Source organism: Bos indicus x Bos taurus, chromosome 6 (assembly GCF_003369695.1).
Source record: "Bos indicus x Bos taurus breed Angus x Brahman F1 hybrid chromosome 6, Bos_hybrid_MaternalHap_v2.0, whole genome shotgun sequence".
NCBI lineage: Eukaryota > Metazoa > Chordata > Mammalia > Artiodactyla > Bovidae > Bos > Bos indicus x Bos taurus.
In genome coordinates, this window is record NC_040081.1 from 97,862,690 (window position 1) to 97,883,877 (window position 21,188).

The window sequence follows — 21,188 nt, forward strand, 5'->3', positions numbered from 1 at the left end:
CTGATGAAAAATTTGGGGAACCGAGAGGAAGAGATGAGCTAAACAGGGATGAGAGTTATGTTTATTTTCTGCATCCAAAAATTCTCTCTGCCACTCTTACTTGGTGAAACACATTTTTGGAAACACTTTTCAAATCTCCCTCTCCAGTTAAACCCCTCTTGTACTGTATTGGGTTGGCCAAAAAAGCTCTTTCGGGTTTTCTGTACCGGCTTATGGAAAAACACAAATGAACTTTTTGGCCACCCCAATATTTTTTCTGTGCCTTTATTGAATAAGCTGATTGAAAGCTGAACTTTGAGAAGTGTTATCTTTGTGCTTAAATACTTCATTGCCGTCCTTGACTGTACTCTACCATGACTTTTATTAAAACGCTGTCTTAACTCATTGAGCTTTAAATATAATCATGAAGAGGCTCTTTAAGAAGCTCTGTCATTGTACATTCCTCTTCTAGGTTAGGGTTAGTGTTAAAACAGTGGTGAATATAAATTTTCTCCTCCCTTCAAGTAACTGTGTTATAAAGGAAGCATTCATCTTAAGTGGAGACTATAGCGTTGCCCTCTAACCTAGTTTTTCTTCCCTGAGAGCTGATGTGCTAGAAGGTAAAATAAGAGTCTTGGTTTCTTTGCATCAGCTGTGCTCTAGCCAGAGGACAAATGCATCTCCTTGGAACCCTGGAATGTGATTTTTAACAACTTTTATTTTACTTTGTTATAAATAGTGGAAGGGACCTTTGGACTATAAGAAGCCACTTGCCTCTTTCTTTGGGTATCTGATTTCCAGGATTAGACTGCCAGACTGGAAGGAGTCAGTAACTGTGATTGTCATTAAAATGAATGTCATTAATTATGTCATTTTCACGACTCAAGATAAATTCCACTGTAATTGCCTTATGGTGCTAGGACACCGTGATGATTACCAACTGAATGTTGACAGGCAGGACTTAAGGGCCTGCAGTTGCCCTTACCTGGGGAGTGAGTCACAAACAATGCATGTAGAGGCTGTGGCTCACACCTGCTGGTGTTCCGTGGTGCGTGTTGCTGGCCTTGTTCCGTGGTGCGTGTTGCTGGCCTGACTCAGCATTATTGTCAGTGGGGAAACATACTTGCCTCCTCCGGCCCTCCACCTTGCTCTGTTCCAGCAAGGATTTGGGGCCATGTGCTGCTGCTGCTGCATCGCTTCAGTCGTGTCCGACTCTGTGCGACCCCATGGACTGCAGCCTACCAGGCTCCTCCATCCATGGATTTTCCAGGCAAGAGTACTGGAGTGGGGTGCCATTGCCTTCTCCATGGGGCCACTTGGCTTACCGTTAATTAAGCCCCTGGGCTAAATTTTTCTTCTCTCCTACATCTCTTGCCCCTCAGCACCCCGACTCCACCTCTCCCTTCTCCCGAACATACACAAAGGACAAAATGCTGTGGCGAAGCTTCTTATGTACCTGTTCAAGGAGAATTCAGCCCCACTAATGTCTCCCACTAATTTCATTCACATTTGGAATTCTTTTGTGAGAACTGACTAACCATGTTGATACCAGTACAACATTATTATTATTAGTAGTAGTAGTTGTTGCTGTTTCATTGCTCAGTTGTGTCCAACTCTATGTGACCCTGTGGACTGTAACCCACCAGACTCCTCTATCCATAGGATTTCCCAGGCAAGAATACTGGAGTGGGTTGCCATTTTCTTCTCCAGGGGATCTTCCAGACCCAGGGTTTGAACCTGGGTCTGCCTGGCAGGTGGATTTTTTACCACTGAGCCACCTGGGAAGCCCTGTAATTCCATTTATATAAATTGACCAGGAGAGATGAATCCATAGACACAGAATACAGTTAAGGGCTGGGGTAGAGGGGTAAGGAGTGACTGTTCACGGGTTCAAGTCTCCCTTGGTGGGAATGAAAATGTTCTGGAACCAGATAGAGGGGCAGCTGCACACTGTGAATGAGCTAAATACCACTGAATTAGACACTTGAAAATAGTGAATTTGGTGTTAGATGAATTTCACCTCAATTTTTTTTTCTTCTTGCCATACCACAAGGCATGTGGGATTCTTTACCGCTGAGCTATAATGACAACTTAGTTTAGCAACACTTTGGAGGACAATTTGGCAATTTGTAGCAAAGTTGAAGACCTACTTATTACCTGTTAACTCCTCAATTCCTGTGATATCAAAGCTATCCAAACTCAGCATGTATGTGTTAGGAGACATGTTATGAGTGCATGGAAACGTGGAAATGTGGAGACGACCCAGTTATTCCTGGGGAGGGAAGATTATGTAAGGTGCTTTATTTATACTGTACAGCAATCAAAATGAATTAAATGGATTTGCATGAAGAAAACAAAATAGACAAATCTCAAACAACGTTGAGAGAAAATGAATATACAGTATGATAATATTCATTTAAAATTCAGTACCTTAAACAGATATAAGGTTTAAGTACCTTAAACTATATATTTATGTAGATGTATGTCAATTAGTATGAAGGAGCCTGGTGGGCTATATACAGTCGCTGGGGTCGCAAAGAGTCAGACACAACTGATGAGAGATTGGTCTTATGTCGATTAGTAATAAAATACTTATGGAAATGATACATCAGCTAGAAGGAAGGTCAGATGGAGAGGTGGGCTTTAACTGTACCTATGATTTTTTCTTTAAAAAATAATTGAAGCAGATAGGCCAGTGGGTTTCTTTTCTTTGTTGAACTCGTATGTTTTGGTTAAACTTGTATTTTAAACATACATGTTAAGAAAACCAATCAAATAAGTTATTAATATCAATAATCATTCAGCTAGAGTCTGTAGTCTGATGAATGGAACGAGTTTTATGTGAATAGAAAACAGACACTTATCTCAGGGGTGTGACTGATGGATTCAAGCTCCAAAATTCATCTCTAGTCAGTATGCCCAGTGCCGGGAATTTAAACTTAAACCTGTGGAACAGAGGCGCTAGTAACTGAGTTAGAGCGGAGTTTCACAACCTTAGTACTACTGACATTTTGTTGTTCAGTTGCTTAGTCGTGTCCGACTCTTTGTGACCCCATGGACTACTGCCCACCAGGCTCCTCTGTCCATGGGATTCTCCAGGCAAGAGTACTGGAGTGGGGTGCCGTTTCCTCCTCCAGGGGATCTTCCCGACCCAGGAATTGAACCAGGGTCTTCTGCATTGTGGGCAGATTCTTTACCAACTGAGCCATCAGGGAAGCCCCAAATGAAGGCTCTGCCCTCTCTGAAGCTGAATCATTCTTTGTTACAGGGAGCGGTCCTGCATAGGGTTCCGGGTCTCTACTCACTAGGTGACACTAACACATTGTTAATGTGACAACCCAGATATTGCCCACTGTCCCCTGGGGGCAAAATCCTCCCCTTTCTCCCCCACCCCGCCTTCCACTTCTCTTTGTGAATAATATGTTAATCTATCGGTACCCACTCTCATTGGAATAATTTATTTAGTGTTCTAACCAGTAGCCCCTGAAAGGAGCAGAACTTGATTTCTCCAGTTTGTGGTGACTGGTTTGGGGGGAGATGGTATGCGAGGTAAGGCATGAAAACCACAGGGTTAGCGGGGTCACTGGATGGTGGGAGAGGAGGCGGCAGGTTCTTCAAGGAAAGGGAGAGGCGAGTGGAGGGAATCTTCCTTCAAAGTTTACCTCGTCATCCGATGAAAATAGACTTCCTCTTTTAGAGGAATCTTTACTCTCTTACCTCTGAACGCAGATGACTGTGCATGTTATTCTGGCCAACAGTGAGTAAGCGGGATGGAGTGGTTTTGGCAGGAAAGAGAAGACAGGACGTCAGAGCAAACTAATGGTCTTAACTGTGCGGTGAGGGATGGGTGGGAAAAGAGCAATTTGATCCATACATCACAGAGAGGAAGGCTCCTAGCCTAAGAAACCAGTTTTTCCAGTATGTTTTAGCCCATAAAACATACTCTATTATTTTTCAAGATTGTTCTCCTTTTCATATAGCTGTAACAAAGTGGATGACTTGCCCTGTGCCCTGTCCCTATTTTCTGTGAAATTAGGTTTTGTTTTAAATTTGTTTTTTAAAAAGTATTTATTTTTTAAATGAAGGATACTTGCTTTACAGAATTTTCTTGTTTTCTGTCAAACATCAATAAGAATCAGCCATTAAAAAAAAAAAAAAAAGTACCTAATCTAAGCAGATTTTTAATCTAATGGCAACCCACTCCAGTTTCCTTGCCTGGGAAATTCCATGGACAGAGGAGCCTGGCGGGCTGCAGTCCATGGAATCACAGGGTTGGACTGTGTTTTCCGGGTGGCTCAGTGGTAAAGAATCTGCCAATGCAGGAGACACAGGTTTGACACAGTGGATCTTCCCTGGGTTGGAATGATCCCCTGGTGAAGGAAGTGGCAATCCATTCCAGTATTCTTGCCTGGGAAATCCCATGGACAGAAGTACTTGGCAGGCTGTAGTCCACGGGGTCAGAAAATAGTCAGAAACAACTTAGTGACTAAACAACAACAAATCCTCAGCTGTTGGAAGTCTTGTTGGTGATTTCGCTCTCTTTATCCCAATTCCCTATGTTGTTTAGAAGAGGGGATCTGCATTTCAGAATTATGAGATTTGAAACAGCTGGGTGTAAACGAAGACTCAAGGACTCTTTGAGAGGGAAAAGAATGTAGGATCAGATGATAAGACAGTCAACTCAAGAGCACGTCTCCTGTTTATTTAGAGTTCTCTACTGCTGGGAGGGGTGGACATCTCATTGGGGACTCATCAAATTTAAAATGCAGCTTGTTATTTTAGAATCGTTCCTAAAACCAGCTTCCCCACCCACCACACCCCTTCTGGCCACCCTACACCACAGAGAAAACCCTGATCAAAATGCCAAAGCTTTTCCATTCTGTTTCTGCCTTATAGGTGAGAACCTATCAATAATAATGATAATCTTTGTTAAACACTGACTCCATTGTGCAAACTATTTACATTGCTTATGTCAAGATAATGTCTTGTTAGGGCTTCCCCTGTGGCTCAGTGGTAAAAAGAACCCACCTTGCAAGGCAGAAGACGTGGAATTGATCCCTGGGTTGGGAAGATCCCCTGGAGAAGGAAATGGCAACCCACTCTAGTATTCTGGCTACAGTCCATGAGGTCTCAAAAGAGTCAGACACGACTTAGCAACTAAACAACATTTTCTTAATCCTCATTTTATAGATGAGAAAATTATAGATGAAGAAGCTCAAGTAACTTGCTTCAGATCATGTCACTAGTCAAAGGCAGCCTGGAAAGGAATCTCAATTTGTCTTTCCTACTCAAAACCCCTTGCCACCACTCCCTACCCTAATCCATGCCTTCCTTACCAGCCTGTCTGGTCAACGTCTTCTGATTCTTCCTTTGAAGGTTGAGGTGACTCTTGCACAAATGGAAACTCCTCTGCTGGGTGTTGGCTTTGTCACATCCTAGGAAACTCATAACATTTCAATCTCAAGACATCAACAGAAATTTTAAAGAAATGACTCTTTTCAGACTATTCAATGTTATGATCAAAGCTACTGTACATAAATGCCAAACCCTAAGACTGACATTTTAATTGAATTAATGGTTCATTTGATGATGAAGTTTTATGGACACTTTGTGTTGTGGAATTTCTTGTTTAATCTGATTAGTTATGTCCAAAGCAATGAATAATGTGTGTCAGTCAAAATATGAGTCGACAGTGTATTGAATGAGATGTTAAAATGTTAGTTGTTAAAATGAAACTATGCCTGTTATTCCAAATGCCTGTTGGTTTCTCTGCAGTGTCAGTTGACAACCGATTACAGTGTCCATACTTCTACTCTACTGATGCCTTGAAATGGGTATAAATACATAATTCATTCCATGATTATATATCTGGGGCTAAAATCCTCCCATTTTATAATCAGTATTGGCTATTTTGTACGTTTCTGAAGTACTGAGGGATATAATGATGGAAATCATGGTAGGTTTTCTCATCCATGTTTCTCAAGAGGCTGCAAGTACATTTCCAGTACTTCTGGCTTAGTGCTTTTAGTCTTGATAACCGAGACACTAATAGAAAATTACTCACAATGAAAACGACAAATTACTCTATCATAGATATATGAACCATGTAGAAATCAGGAAAATAGAACATTTATTTCAGCAGAACTTTTGCTTCTATCTTAATCCCAAATAACAGGGTCAACAAATGCATTCTGTTGGGTTGGCAGAAAGTTCATTTGGGTTTTTCCATACACTGTTACAGAAAAACCCAAATGAACTTTTTGGCCAGTCTAGGACCATGTTCATCTTCCTGTGACCCTGGAGACATCACTAAGTGATGATGTCTTTGTCACCACTCAGCCGTCTTTATGGTCCAACTCTCACATCTGTATATGACTACTTGAAAAACTATAGCTTTGACTATATGGACCTTTGTCCGCAAAATGATGTCTCTGCTCTTTAATACACTGTCTAGGTTTGTGATAGCTTTTCTTCCAAGGAGCAAGCATCTTCTAATTTCGTGGCTACGGTTACTGTCTGCAGTCATTTTGGAGCCCCAGAAAATAAAATCTGTCACTGTGTCCACTTTTTTCCCATCTGGGTAGCAGCTATTTTTTCTCTTCTCCTGGGTGACCCAGTGGCGCTGGATTGCATTCTGAACACTGCTTACTCGTCTTGTACTGTTCTGTGTTTGGGTCCTGTATCTCCTCAAATAGAACTAACTTACGTGGATGGACCTGCAAACACGTGTTCCTGTTTGAAAGTTCGCAAGTTGAAAGTTATGTAGGGGACTTACTGTACTTTGGAGACAGTGCAAATACATAGCGAATGACACCTTTCTTCAAGTTCTAAGAGAAAAGATTGTTATGGATGGTGATTTCAGATATCCCTTTGTAACCAGTGGTCTCTTGGTTTAAGCAAAATGGAAATTGATAATGAATTCCAGAGACCATCCCTAGAAAGGGAGAAAGAAAGGAGATTAAGATTGGATAGACAGTGCAAGTGTTGGCTGTGTGTGATTTATAGCGTGCACACGCTTGGTAGGCTATGTAAAGTACTCCAAGTCTTTGTAGAGGCGGTGGTGTTTTTTTCCCCCAAGTGTGGTAAACTTTTTGTTTATTAAGTTGGTATCTGTTAGTGTTTCATGCAAACTTGAATCCCCTTCCTTCCTCTTCCTGCTTCTGCCACAGCATTTGCACAGATATACTTGAAAAAATGAATGTCCCCATTTTCAGTGACTCATATGTTCACACAGTGAGTTTTCTTGCCAGTCAGTGGCAACCCACATGATCCTCTGCAACAGCGCGGCAGTTCTCAGCTTAGCCTCTGGTGCCCCTCTCAACGAGCCTGTGCCCAAGATCGCTAATTAGTAGGGAAGCTTGCGTCTCAGAGTACCTGTGCAAGAGAAAAACCGGCATTTTGTAATCAACAAAAAGAGCGGACATCCTTTTCTTTTTTTTTTTTTTAAAGGCAGGACATTGCTTTGCCATTTCACCCTCATCTTTTTTAAAAAAAATTATTATTTATTTGTGGTTGCGCTGGGTCTTTGTTGCTGTGCGTCAGCTTTCTCTAGTTGTGATGATGACGGGGCTACTCTCTAGTTGCGGCACGTGGGCTTCTGATGGCGGTGGCTTCTTCTGTTGTGGAGCACGGGCTCTAGGCACATCAGCTTCAGTAGCTGCGACTCATGGGCTCTAGAATGAAGGCTTATTAGTTATGGTGCATGGGCTTAGTTGCAGCATGTGGGACCTTCCCGGATCAGGGATCGAACTTGTGTTACCTGCATTGGCAGGAGGATTCTTAACCGCTGAACCGCCGGGGAAGTCCCTATCCTCATCTTCACAGGGCAAGCCAGCCATTGTGTCTTTTTAGTATAAGCCTGATTTAGTTGTAGTAAAAGCCTGATTTAAATGCTGAAGTTGAAATTGAAATACTTTGGACACCTGATGTGAAGAATTGACTCATTGGAAAAGACTCTGATGCTGGGAAAGATTGAAGGCAGGAAGAGAAGGGGATGACAGAGGATGAGATGGTTGGATGGCGTTACTGACTCGATGGACATGAGTTTGAGCAAGCTCCGGGAGTTGGTGAAGGACAGGGAGACCTAGCAGTGCTGCAGTCTATGGGGTCTAAAAGAGTCAGACATGACTGAGTGACTGAACTGGACTACTGAACGGATTTAGATTTAGAAACTTATAAGTGATATTTTGTAAGTTTGATGAAATATAGTCTTTCCCCTCCTTGTCTTTGCAGATAATCAGTTAAAACAACGCCTGCATCATATAATGAGTGGGATTGGTGGTTTATGGGCTCAAGGAAAATGAAAAGGGGAAAATGGAGTTCCACTGATGTGAAGAATTTTGAGTGATTTTGGGAAAAAAGAGTATCAGGTGGAAGAAATTGTAAGCAAAGACAGAAGTGTAGGAGAGTCTAAGAGATATTAAGGGCCTAAGAACTAGGGGCCTAGCCAGGCTGGAGCTAGGATGAGGGAAGATGAGTTGGAGGTGGAGAGAATCGAGATTGGATGTTTTAGTTCTGAAAGATCTTGAATGCCAGGCCAGGAGATTATTTAATTAAATTCAGAACAAATCTGGTAGCTTTGTGGAAGTGGGGCTAGACAGGAAGAGGGTGGGGGAAGTGGAGAAAGGATGGTGGTAGATGGAAAGTCATTCTGGAAGGTAAAGGGGCTTTGAACCAGAGCCATGAGGCTGGTGCGGAGGTAGAGGGTCTGGGCAGCCATATATTATAAAATGTGAGCCTTGGGGTAGAAGTCAGGACTAGAGTTGCGCATTTGGGAGTTATTTGCAGAGGGTGGAAGTTGAAATGGTGGACTGAGTGAACTGACTTAGTGAAAGACATTTTATTGAGGCTAGAGAAAAAAGAAAAATGGAAAAGGAGCAGGAAGAGATAAATGAACCAAATAAGGATTCACCAGGGAAGAGAATAGGAGCAGAGAGAGTGGAAATTCAGAGGAGGGGGGGTTCTGACTTTATATTTTCTCTCTGTATTTCTCTGCCCACTGATACGTTTTCCCCCTTAATTTTAATTAATTAATTTATTAGACTGACTGCTAGGAGTCTTAGTTGCAGCATGTGCATCTTCGAGCTCTGTTGCAGCCTGCAAGATGTTTAGTTGAGGCATGTGGGATCTAGTTCCCTGACCAGGGATCCAGCCAGGGCTGCCTGCATTGGGAGGGTGAAGTCTTAGCCACTAGACCACTAGGGAAGTCCTGAAATCCTTTAGTCTTAATTTGCATTTCTTTTATAGAGAGTGTGATTTGGTACTTGGTTTGTTTTTAGGGGCCATTTGTATTTGTTTTTCTGGGAACTGTCTACTCCCATCTTTGGTCATTTTTCTTTTTTTTGCCACTTTTCTATTTCTCTTGATTTCTGTTTCACCTTGACATCTAGGATCTTCTCATGCATTCAGGTGGTTAGCTTTTGTCTCTGCGGAGATAAAAGTACTGCTTTCAGTTTGCAGTTTGTGTTTTGTCCTTTGCTTATGATGTGTCTTACATTATTTTTCATCTTTATGTAGTCAAACTTATCAGTATTTTCTTTTTATAGTGTCTGGATTTTGAGTTTTGTAGTAGAAAGATTTTTCCCTCTGCCAAGTCCTAAAAATTTACCTAATGTTTTCTTTGATTACTTTTATGGCTTTAAAAAAACTTAAATCTTTGATGCATTTATTCTGGTCTGTTTGTCCAGATGACTATCCAGATGTTGCCAACTCCCTATTAAAAAGCCCATCTCTACCCAACTGATTTTCGATGCGTCCTTCATAGTTTCCTGTGTTCTAGTACATTTTTGGATCTATTTCTGAACTTTCTGTTCTGTAACATTTACTTGTCTTCTCTTGCACGGGTATGTTGCTTTAATTATTGACATTTTTAACAGATTGTTTTAATATCTGGTAGGGATTGCTGTTTGGTCACTTTTCCTTACAGAAAACTGTCGTGATAATTCTTGCTTTTGACCCATATGATCTTAAGATTTAGCTTGTCTGTGATCAAGAGGAAATACAACATCTGTTTTTATTAGCATTGTGTTAAGTTTATAAATTTCCTGAGGGTGGTTTGAAATTATCAGTGTTGAGTCTTCCTCTCCAAGGATATTAGATCTTTCCATTTATTTAGGTGTTTTTTTTTTTCTTTTTTAATCGTCCAGAGGTGTTTGAAAGTTTTCCTTAGATAGTATACATTTCCTCTTAAGTTTATAATTCTAGCTGATATTATAAATGGAGCATCTTCTTCCATCATATCTTCTAACTGGTTGTTGTTTGTATATTGGGAAGCTTTTGATTTCAGTAAAGGCAGAAGGATATACTCAAATAAGAATTCTCCTACTGTATGTAGATTTTCATATTTCCTTGTTTTTTTTCCCCAGGTATGCAGTTATTTTATTGTCAAATAGTGATAGTTTTGCCACCTATGATTCAACTTTAGTCTGTATTTTATTTCTTTTCCAGTTTATTTTCTTTCTTTTTTTTTTTTGATTGCATCACACAGCATGTTGGGTCTTAGTTCCCTGACTGGGGATCAGACCCGTGCCCCCTGCATTGGCAGTGTGGAGTCTTAACCACTGGACTGCCAGCAAAGTCCCTCTTTTCCACTTTATACTTCATTTCTTTCCCTGGTCTAATTGTGCTGGCTGCTGCTTCAGTACAGTGTTGACTAGCAGTGCTGTTAGTTGTCATGCCTGCTGGAGACAGGCCTCTAGTGTCTGCCCGGTAAGCATCAGGCTGGGCTTGATCTAGTTTTCCATCTTATGGTAAATACTTCTTGGTGCTTGTTTTGTAAGTCAAGAACAAATGTTGAAGTTTTAATGTTTTTTCAGCATTTTGGTGATGAATAAATTACATTAATAGCATAATATCTGAGTCATCTTTGAGTTTATGGACTAAACATTGCTTGACCATGATGTGCTAGAAACTGTCTGCCAAAATTGAAGTTAGGACTTTTTGCAATTGATCCTTATACTTGAGGTTAATGTATTACATACCAACTTACTTTTTCCCCCTCCTTCCCTTCTTTCCCTTGTCCCCTTTCTTCTCAGATTTAAAGGTTTGGTAGAATTCCTTGTAAAAACAGTTTGGGTCTGGGACTGATAAAGTTTCTTTACTCCCACATTATTTCATTTGTGCAAATGGTTCTCTTTAGAGCATTCATCTCTTGGTGTCAGTATTAGTAATTTTTTTTTTTTTCAGTTAGAAAGCCAACACTTTTGCTTAGCTTATTGAATTTTCCAGGACTTTGTGCAAAGTTGTTTCTTATTCCTTTTATACTTTCTATTTCTTTTTTTCCTCCTTTTTGGCTGTGTTGGGTGTTCGTTGCTGCCTGTAGGCTTCCCCTATTTGCATCACACAGGGGCTTTAGTTGTGCTGCAAGGCTTCTTGTTTCCATGTACAGGCTTCTCTAGTTTCTAATTTCATCTTTGTAAATTCTTATTTCATATTTATGTGACTTTCTCCCCTGTCCTTATTTTTCTTGCTTGGATTAACTGATGGGATATATAGGTATTTAAAGTAAACTTTATCCTTTTTATGTAAAAAAGAAAAGAAAAGTTGAATGTAACTCTTAAATGTGCCAACTGGGGAAACGTTACTACAAGAGCATAATTTCATAACTCTAAAGCTTTTTTAAAAAACTAGGCCATCGTGATAGAGTAGCGCTTAGGAAACCAGAAGAAGTGCTAAGTCAGCACTTATTTTTAGCACATACCATGTATATGATAGTGATAGCTTCATGATAAGTTCTGATTTTGTCCACCCCTTTTTATTTTGGCCGTGCAGCTTGAAGTATCTATGTGGAATCTTAGATCCCCCACCAGGGATTGAACCCAGGTGCTTGGCTGTGAAAGTGCCAAGTCCTGATCACTGGAGCACCAGGAAATTCCTTGCCCCCTTTTCTTTTTATGGTTCTGTTTTGTGGTGCACATGAGTCTAGTTCTAAAGCAGGGACACTTGTGAGACTTCTGTGCAGTGATTTTGTTTTCACATTTTTGCTTTTTATCTTTACCAATCTCTCCATTTCCAACAAGACAGAAACTTCAGACCTTAAAACAACATCCAAATGACCGAGCAAACGGCAACTCCTCCTCTTAAAAGTACATCTGTTAATTTGACCATCAGATAGATAAAATATCAATAATAGGTCAGAAAACTAAGATCATGGCATCTGGTCCCATCACTTCATGGGAAATAGATGGGGAAACAGTGGAAACTGTTAGACTTTATTTTTCTGGGCTCCAAAATCACTGCAGATGGTGACTGCCGCCACGAAATTAAAAAGACGCTTACTCCTTGGAAGGAAAGTTATGACCAACCTAGATAGCATATTCAAAAGCAGAGACATTACTTTGCCAACAAAGGCCTGTCTAGTCAAGGCTATGGTTTTTCCAGTGGTCATGTATGGATGTGAGAGTTGGGCTGTGAAGAAGTCTGAGTGCCGAAGAATTAATGCTTTTGAACTGTGGTGTTGGAGAAGACTCTTGAGAGTCCCTTGGACTGCAAGGAGATCCACCCAGTCCATTATAAAGGAGATCGGTCCTGGGTGTTCTTTGGAAGGACTGATGTTGAAGCTGAAACTCCAGTACTTTGGCCACCTCATGCAAAGAGTTGACTCATTGGAAAAGACTCTGATGCTGGGAGGGATTGGGGGCAGGAGGAGAAGGGGACGACAGAGGATGAGATGGCTGGATGGCATCACCAACTTGATGGACGTGAGTTTGAGTGAACTCTGGGAGTTGGTGATGGACAGGGAGGCCTGGCGTGCTGCAATTCATGGGGTCACAAAGAGTCTGACACGACTGAGCAACTGAACAGAACTGAAGAGAAAGATGTTAATGTGTATGAAATCTCAGTGTTCTAATACTTATTGGTAATAATGTGGTTCTCTCAATCCTAAGTATTTCTTCTTCTAAACCATTTTAAGGGGCTTCCCTGGTGGCTCAGCAGCAAAAACTCCGTCTGTAACGCAGGAGATGTGGGTTCAGTCCCTGGGTCGGGAAGATCCCCTGGAGGAGGACATGGCAATCTACTCCAGTTTTCTTGCCGGAAAAATCCCATAGACAGAGGAGCCTGGCAGGCTACAGTCTGTGGGGTCACAGAGTCCGACCTGACTGTAGCGACTGAGCATGCACAACTGTTTTAGGTTGTAGAGTAAGTGTGTTAACATTAATCTGTCGCTTGTAGCAACAAAATAATAATGTGATTCAGAGGTGGGGGCCAATCCAGGTTTTGTGGGGGCCTGATGCTTAAGACAGTTTGGAACTGTCTTATTTTTCTCTTTAAGAAAAATAATACTCAAAAGTAAATGTGGGAGCTTCGAAGGGTCTGTGCAGCTGAGGAAACTGAGGCTTACTCTTGTTAACAGCACGGTCCATCTGTCTTTGGCTCAGAGACCTTGAATTCATTGTACAGTCATGGCTGAGGATGTAGCAGGTTATTTATTGGGACCAAAAGAGAGGCTATTTTCTACAAAACTTGGCTGGGTGACAGTACAGGTTACTGTACCTCTGTTAATATAACAGATGTTGACAATTTTAGAATATACCTTAGCTACAGCAATAAGCGTCAGGGATGATTATCCTTTCTAAACCTTGACTAATCTGCAAGATACATGGGGCAGCTGCCTCTGCCTCAGAGAGGACTTGAAGAGGAAAGATACAGGGAGGACATCTGTGTGCTGAGTCATAAACTGGACAGAATAGCCTCCTCAGAGAACTTGAGTCTGGCCGAACTACAAACTAAGGGAGTATTAAATAGAACACTGCCCGGGGGCTGTTCTTTGTTGGACTTGTAGTGGGAAGACCTAACCAGATGTGCTCCAATCTGTAAAGATTCCTGCCCCTGTTAAAAAAAGCAACAACAAAACAGTAACTTGAATTCAGGCTTCCTGGGAAAGACAGTTGAGCCTGGTTCAGTTAGTGACAAGTGTGTGTCCAGATTAATGGCAGATGGAGGCCACTTACAGATTTTCCCGTATCGAAGTTCCATTTCTTCCTTCAGAGGTAGAAGAGATATTAAGAAGAACTGCTACTCGAGTAGGGCTTCTGTTTAGCAGGGAAAAACTAGGCTGATGTGGAGTTGATGGGGGACGATCTTAATTATGTCTTTGAGGTTTGTGAATGATCAAGTGTTGGACAGAGTAACATGGAATTTGGAAACTTAGGATATGAGGGAACATTTGGTTTCGGAGTCACAAGCTTGGTTTTTAAATCCTGGTTCTGTTCCTCTTTCTCCCCATGGCCCTGGGCAAGTTAATCACTCTGAGTCTTAATTTCCTCATTTGCGAAATGGGGATAATAGACAGTACCTCCCAGGATTCCGTCAGTGCATGTGTCAAGGGTTTAGCACACAGTCTGGCATCAGGAAGCCAGGAAGCCAGACTCAATAAATGTCAGCTGTCTTTTAGTTCAGGAAAGAAGACAAAAATATCCATGGGAAGTGTAGGTATGATTGTCTAGAGCCTCTAATTGAGAGGCTAAAAGCTGAAAGCTGTGGAGACTTTTTTTTTTTGGCCACACCATGTACCATACAGCATGTGGGATCTTAATTCCTTGACCAGGGATTGAACCCATGTCCCCTGAGTTGGGAGCGTGGAGTCTTAACTGCTGGACCACCAGAGAAGTCCCTGTGAAGACTCTTAAAAAAAAAAAACAAAAAAAAACCCTGAGGCATAATTAGGATACATTAAACTGTACAAACACCAGCTGTTCAACAAGATGAATTTTTACATGTTTGTAGACCAATGTGACTACCCCCCACATTCAACTAAAGATAGTATTCATCATCTCAAGGTTCTTGCAGGCCCCGCTCTAGGAGACATCACTCATCCCTCAGTCCCTGCTGTAACCTCTCTTGATTTCTGTCATCATCATTTAGTTTTTCCCATTTATTGAAATTCACATAAATGGAATCATACTGTTCGGGCTGTTTTGTATCCGTTTTTTCACCCAGCATAATGTTTGTGCAATTTCTACTTATCATGGCATGAATCAGTGGGTTTTTTTTTTTTTTAACTGCTGTGGACTATTTCTTTATATGGGGTTTCCCACATGGCCCTCATTTTTAAAGAACTAATCTGTCATTGCAAATGCAGGAGACTTAAGAGACGCTGGCTCCATCCCTGGGTCGGGAAGATCCCCTGGAGGAGGAGGGCACAGCAGCCCACTCCAGTATTCTTGCCTTAAGAATCCCATGGACACAGGAGCCTGGCGGGCTACAGTCCATAGGTTCACAGAGTCAGACATGACTGAAGCGACTTTGCACGCACACATTTCTTTGCATACAAATACATACTAATTTGCTTACCTATTATTGTGTTGATTGAGATTTGGGTATTTTAAAGTTTTTAGCCATTAGGAATAAAGCTGCTGTGACCATTGTTGTGAACCTATTTACTTGGTTTTTTGTACACACCTTGTAGCAAGATTGCCGGGTCATAGGGTAAGCAAGTGTGTTTTAACTGTTGAAAACTGCTAAGTGGTATTCCAAGATGGTTGTGCACTCTCAGAGCTGGGCCTGAGTTCCATAATCTCTTGAGTGCTTGGTATTTTGGGCTTTTTAAATTATAGCCATTGTGGTGGGTAAGTAGTAGTACATATCTCGTTTTGTTTTTTTTAAAAACAGCATTTTATTAAAAACAGCATTTTAAGTACTTTTCTCTCACTATGTAAAATGATGTGTGTGCTCAGTTGCTCAGTTGCGTCTGACTCTGTGACCCCGTGGACTGTAGCCTGCCAGGATCCTCTGTCCATGGGATTCTCTAAGCAAGAATATTTGAGTGGGTTGCCTCCGGGTGATCTTCTCTACCCAGAGATCGAACATGCATTGTCAGGCAGATTCTTTACCACTGAGCCACCTGGGAAGCCCATGTAAAATGATCCATATGCTTAATTGAAAAATTAGACATGGCAAATGTATAAATAAGAAAATTTAAAAAAACCCCCACATGAAATCCTGTTACTCAGAGAAGACCTAATATTTTGATGTCTTTCCTTATAATTTTTCATCTATTCCTATATATTTTTAAAAAGGTAGTTATTTTATTTTATTTTTTTTGGCCTCATCACATGGCACGTCGGGTCCTAGTTCCCTGACCCGGGATAAAATCTGTGCCCCCTGCACTGGACCGCCAAGGAAGTCCAGGAAATTAGTTTATTAGATTTGGGATTGGACCCTTGTGTCTGTATTTTTCTAGAGGAGGATATGGTAGCCCACTCCAGTATTCTTGCCTGGAGAATCCCATGGACAGAGGAGCCTGTAGGCTACAGTCCATAGGTCGCAAAGAGTTGGACACGACCAAAGGGACTGAGCACATACTCACATCTGTATTTTTATAGATACCAAAGATAGTCTAATGTGCAGCCAAGGTTGCGAACTACTGAGTTAGTTCAAATTTTTTTTTTTTTCCTCTCCTTTCTGTATATTTTAGTTCCTGGCCTGGCACTCTCTCTGTAATGACTGAATGAGCAAATGAATGAGTGCTTTTGATTTAGATGAGGAAATTGATTCCCAGCTAAATTGACTTTTCAAATGAGTTTTTAGACACATTAAAATATATATATATATCTAGTATTCATTTTTAAAAAGTAAAGAGAATAGTACAATTAATCCCATTATACCCATCACCCAAATTCAACAAGGATTTGTTTCATCTGTCATTTTTTTTCAGTTTTTCCTTTGCGGAAGTTTTTTTTTTTCATTAAAAGTTTAATTAGAAATGCAATATGTAAGCAATGTAGAAAATCAGAGAATACAGACAAACAATCAAAAACACCATATTCTCACCTTAGTGAATGTCCTTCTATAGAAGTATTTTATTTTATCTTTTTTTTACAAAAGTATTTTAAAACTAATCTAGATACTATGTCATTTTACCTCTAAGTACCTTAGTATGCATGCACCTCAAAAACTTCACTTTTAAAAAATATAATCCAGGTACCATTATTATACTTAACTAAGTTGATAACAGTAAACTGGATTTTAAAAGATACTTAAGAAGGAAGGGAGTTGTCATCAGGAACACAAAGAATTTGCTATGAAAAAGCACAGTCAAATCGTCTAAATTATGTGCTGGAAATTGTATTTTGACTAACGGCCCAGTGAATTTTTTGCACGTGGTATGTCTCAAGCTTTGCCTTGTCATATTACAGATAAATTATTTTGAAAAAAGGTGACAAAAAGTGGACTAGAAAGCTGTGCGGTTGCGTGACTGCGTAGTTGGTGCACTGGTTAGTGTGTTAATATCTGTGATGATTAATGAACTGAAGACGCACGAGGACAGACTCAGTGGTCTCTTCAGGAAACCTTGGCCTTGGCCTGCTAGCATTGCATCAGGACCTTGAACTACGCCTAAGTGACTAAGCATGGGTCTTATCTCTCCGGAGCTTGGCACTGAATATTTCTGCTCTTTAATCCCAGCAGCTCTGACTCAACCCACTCTCCGAAACCCGACGGCGTATAGTTTTTACAGCTACTTTACCTTGGTCTCTTTAATCAAGCAGATTGCATTTATGGATCAGAAAGGATGTTGGGGCAGGGGAGGGAAGAATGTAGGACCGGCTTCCTTGCTGAGACCAGAGCCCTTCAGAGGAGCTCCTCATAGCAGAAAAACAACCTTGTTAACAGGATTTGGTACTGAGACAGATAGACTCCTTCCTGCCCAATTGCTTAATAATTGGGTAGGGGGCTATAGAGTAAAGGGCTTCCCCAGTGGCTCAGTGGTAAAAGAATCTGCCTGCAATTCAGGAGATGTGGGTTTGCTACCTGGGTCAGGAAGATCCCCTGGAGAAGGGAATGGCAACCCACTCTAGTATTATTGCTAGGAAAATCCTGTGGATAGAGGAGCCTGGTGGGCTTGGCTCACAAAGAGTCAGACATGGCTGAACGACTGAATACACACACACAAATACAGAGTAAACTTTTTTTTAAAGGGAAGTAGTATTTACTTAGCCCCGTAATAGATAAATCATGAAAATAGAGGATTAACAGATACTGTCTCCTTCGATTCCTTTTTTCCCATAGTTGTGGAAACACTCAACATAAGATCTACCTTATTAACAAATATAAAGTGTACGATACAGTATTGTTAACCATAGGCCATACTGTGTAGCAGGTCTCAAGTATGATTTTTCTTAAAAAGTTGAAGCATAATATACACAGACAAGGCTGCAAAATTATAACTGTACAACTTGATGTATTTCCCAAAATAAATGTACCATGAACCTCTCATCTAGATCAAGAAATGGAACATTACCCATGCCCCAGAAAGTCCTCCTGTTGCCTCCTCTAAGTCCCTACAGGATGAGGAATTTTTTATTTTTGTTAATTCCAAACTAGATTTAATTTTTAAATTTCTTGTGGAAATAGTGCTAAAGGAAATTTCTATTTCATGGTTCAGTTCAGTTCAGTCGCTTCGTTGTGTCGGACTCTTCGTGACCCCATGGACTGTAGCACGTCAGGCTTCCCTGTCCATCATCAACTCCCAGAGCTTGCTCAAACTCATGTCCGTTGAGTCCTTGATGCCATCCAACCATCTCATTCTCTGTCATCCCCTTCTCCTCCTGCCTTCAGTCTTTCCCAGCATCAGAGTCTTTTTCAATGAGTCAGTTCTTCGCATCAGGTGGCCAAAGTATTGGAGGCCAAAGTACTCCAAGTACCAATTTCATGGTACTGGTACTGCATGATCTGTGATCACGTATATTTTGAGTTAAGTAGACTTTGCTTGTATAGGATTCCAGCTCAAACAGACTTGCCGGGAGCCGGCATATTGCATATTGAGTGCAGCACTTTCCACAGCATCATCTTTCAGGATCTGGAATAGCTCAACTGGAATTGTATCACTGCCGGGAGCCAGCGTGAGGAACTCCTCCCTTGGCAAAGGTCATGAGGAAGGAGGCTCGGCATACGCAAAGGCGGGATCGAGCCTCAGGAGTCCCCCTGGAAATTCTTGAGCATCTACCCCAAAAACCAGAGTCTGCCTACTTTCTGCTTTGTGCTCTCACCTACAACTCTGACTTTACGGGGGGCTGTCCCCCACTACCTCTCTCTGAAGAAAGAGTTAGCTTACAGCTCCAGTTAATAATTCCTGGGTGTGACAGTGTTTCAACCTACAAACTCCTTTGGAAATCCTCTAGCCTGCCTGAATAGGTTTTTCCGGCCACCACATGTGATTGTTCAGAGCCTCCCAACTGTGAGAGGCAGGAGATGTTCTAAACTATCTAAACACAGATTCCTTTGAGTAGTTAAAAGATTGATTAGAAATTGTATTGGTGAAGGGTTTTTCACTTATTGGGCCAATGTTTGCTGCTAAGTCTCCATACTCCTTACCTACTGTGTCCTTGGCAGTGTATTGATTGATATAATGGGTGTATAGAAATGTAAGTAGTAGCCTCAATGTTTGTAACCTTGGACCCTTGAGTTAATTCTTTTCTTGACTGAGCCCACCTCACCTTTGCCCTATAGGAATGCAGCTTTGTCCATTGCTTTTTTGGAGGCTGGTGCCTGACTTTGGAATAATCACCTTTAGAGAAAGATAAGTTTCTTAAAATGTTAACAGGCCTCCTGGCCAGAAGATGATGTAATTCACCTGAACTTTTGCATATGATAAGTCTGAAAGCCTGGCTTCGATTAGGACCAGGAACTGCTGTCCCTGCATGACTCCACCCCTTCCCCCATTATCCTCTATGCACAACTTAAGGTATAAAAACTACTTTGGAAAATAAAGTGCGGGCCTTGTTCACTGAAACTTGGTCTCCCCATGTCGCTCTCTCTCCCAAATTCTGGCTGAGTCTCCATCTGGAGCGCGGAACCCGCCATGCTTGCTAATTATGCCTGGGCTTCTAAGATCCGACCGGGGAGGCCTCAGTGTCTCCTCTCCTTCGGGAGAACGGAAGGACGCCTGCAGCCTACGTAAGTGGTGCAAACTTCTTGTCTTGAAGTTTTATTGGTCTCCCGCGTAAACCAAGCTACTCAGCCTCTTTTCTTCACTGAATTTTCCTACTGAGCTATCCTTATTTCAGCCGCTTTTCTTCACTGAATTTTCCTACTGAGCTATCCTTATTTCAGCCGCTTTTCTCCATTGAATTTCCTCACTGAGCTATCCTCATTCTATTACTCTTTATATCTTTGATAAATATTTAAATAAATAGGTCGCCTATGCCATCTCTCCTTTGAATACCCTGGATCAGCCCGGGCTGGACCCCGGCACAGACTAATTCACACAAAGTTTCCATGAGAGAGTGTTTTAAACTCTGAGCTTCTGACGTTTGGAATACAGCTCATTGGTAGGTTAAGGATCAGTTTCTGTACATAAGCTGGTTATATCCACTTCAGATGTGTAGTAGACCCTGATTTTCTGTAGTAATCGCTGACCCAGAAAACATACTTTACAGCTGCAAGATGGAAAAACGAGCATGACTTATAAATGGGCAGTTATTCCAAGGGTTGACTCAGCTAATTTAGAGTTAATTATATTTGAGATGGTTTTAACTTAAGCCTCCATTTTTTTTAACAGGCCTGTCATAGCTGGTATTATTTATGTACCAATGACTTGCCTGAGGCAGGGGGCACAGGAAGCTTGTGCAATTCATCTCTTGCATTAGATGGAGATAGTTGTAATTTTATCTTTATCCCAAACATGAACCTTGTCGGGTTGGCTGAAGCATTTGGTGTAAGGACAAAGTTCAAATGTTTGTGGCTTTCCTTTTTTGAAGTTAACTTGTAAAACAAAAGGAAATAGCTCCTAGAATCAGGGTTTTATCAATTTAAGAATTGGGGTCACTCTGAAGGATCAGGATTAATTTATTAACAATAGCGAGGTTTCCTTTAAAGACAATAAAAACCCAATATTGAAACATCTGTGCTAGTTTGATACGTATTTATATAGCCCTGCAATGGCAGCCCACTCCAGTACTCGTGCCTAGGAAATCCCATGGACGGAGGAGCCTGGTAGGCTACAGTCCCTGGGGCTGCTAAGAGTTGGGCGCGACTGAGCAACTTCACTTTCACTTTTTTTCTTTTTTTCCCACTTTCACTTTTCACTTTCATGCATTGGAGAAGGAAATGGCAACCCACTCCAGTGTTCTTGCCTGGAGAATCCCAGGGACAGAGGAGCCTGGTGGGCTTCCGTCTATGGGGTCGCACAGAGTCAGACACGACTGATGCGACTTAGCAGCAGCAGCAGCAGCCAGCCAACCCCTGAAACTACTACTCTGATTTCATGTTTA

The 21,188-nt window shown here is 41.4% G+C and overlaps 1 protein-coding gene across 5 annotated transcripts in view; it reads left to right on the forward strand.

The window, feature by feature from the left end:
• The window catches only part of GPAT3 (glycerol-3-phosphate acyltransferase 3), a 71,707-nt gene that overhangs the window by 13,998 nt on the left and 36,521 nt on the right, over positions 1-21,188 (forward strand). Inside the window, exon 1 of one of the 5 annotated variants that reach the window (XM_027544933.1) lies at positions 19,839-19,872. The exons of 3 other annotated variants lie outside the window; for them this stretch is intronic. The gene's annotated coding sequence lies outside the window, so the exon portion shown is untranslated. Of the gene's footprint in view, positions 1-19,838; positions 19,873-21,188 lie in introns of those variants that run through there. One more of the 5 variants, XM_027544935.1, reaches the window with a different exon arrangement.